General features: G+C 52.5%; 1 pseudogene across 1 annotated transcript; it reads right to left on the bottom strand.

Moving 5' to 3' along the window:
• Window positions 1-334: 334 nt before the first annotated feature.
• LOC308513114 (cyclin-dependent kinase 2-associated protein 1-like) lies at window positions 335-653 on the bottom strand (annotated as a pseudogene). Its single transcript has one exon. The product of its transcript is annotated as a cyclin-dependent kinase 2-associated protein 1-like (transcript).
• Window positions 654-964: the final 311 nt, after the last annotated feature.

Genomic DNA, 964 nt, shown 5'->3' with positions numbered 1-964 from the left:
ACACGTATCTGAGAGGCCAAATACAGTTTGCTGTGATAGGTAACTGACATGCATCATGTAAATCAATGCTTTAAAAACACACACAAAATGCCCTGGGTAGTTCCTAACTAATATGTAAATCTAATAACTGCAAAAATCTCTTCTCCATCTCAGCGATGGTAGGTTCAGAGCCTGGTGAACCACGGGAGGGGCACGGGGAGGAGAAACCAAGCTGTTATCATTTTGAAACCAAGTGTCATCTGAAGGGGGTGCAAGCATGAGCTGTCACTTCTTGGAAGAAGAGGGTAAGCCTTTCACGCTGACTTAGGGGCTAGGACCTGGTGTTCCACTCCATCTAGGCCAAGCACTCCCAAACCAGCCCTGTCGTGTGGATGATGCCTCATTTCAGTCTCTCCATCGCGCTCTTGCTGCCCGCATACGTGAATCAGATCTCCTTTCCTAGTTCTTCGATGATGACCAGCAGCTCAGCATATTTGCTCTGGGGCACTTGGCTGTTCTCTGTTCTCTGCATGTTAGAGATGGTGGTCCTAGTCACTCAGCAGCTGACGGTACTGGGAAGATGTTGCCATGCTGGTGGAAGGCGGGTGAACGCTCCCAGAGGCCTTGATGGAGGTGGTGGGCATGTGCATGGTCAAGTTCGGTTTGTAAAACATCTCACCCCCCGCTCCCCGCCCCCCGCCTCCCGCTGCAGGGCGCAGGCCCCATGAGACTGCATCGGCAGCGGTGGCGGTGAGGCCAGGCAATGGCGAGGTGGGCCTGGGGTCTGTGTGCCTGTCTGTGTGCCTGCCCAGCTCCCGCACACTTTTGTTGTTGACAGCTCGGGCGCACTGGCAAATATGGCTGTCCCCTCACCCTGACACTGCCGCAGTATCATGATCTTTCAGTTTCTTGATGTTCTGCTTGTGCTGCTCAATTTCTTTCTGCAGACGCTCAAATCTCCTTTTTATGATGAGTGATCTCTTCT

The sequence above is a fragment of the Myotis nattereri genome, assembly GCF_964212035.1.
Source record: "Myotis nattereri genome assembly, chromosome: 1".
Lineage (NCBI taxonomy): Eukaryota > Metazoa > Chordata > Mammalia > Chiroptera > Vespertilionidae > Myotis > Myotis nattereri.
Note: the sequence above shows the minus strand (reverse complement) of the source record. Positions and strands in the feature narration are given on the sequence as shown.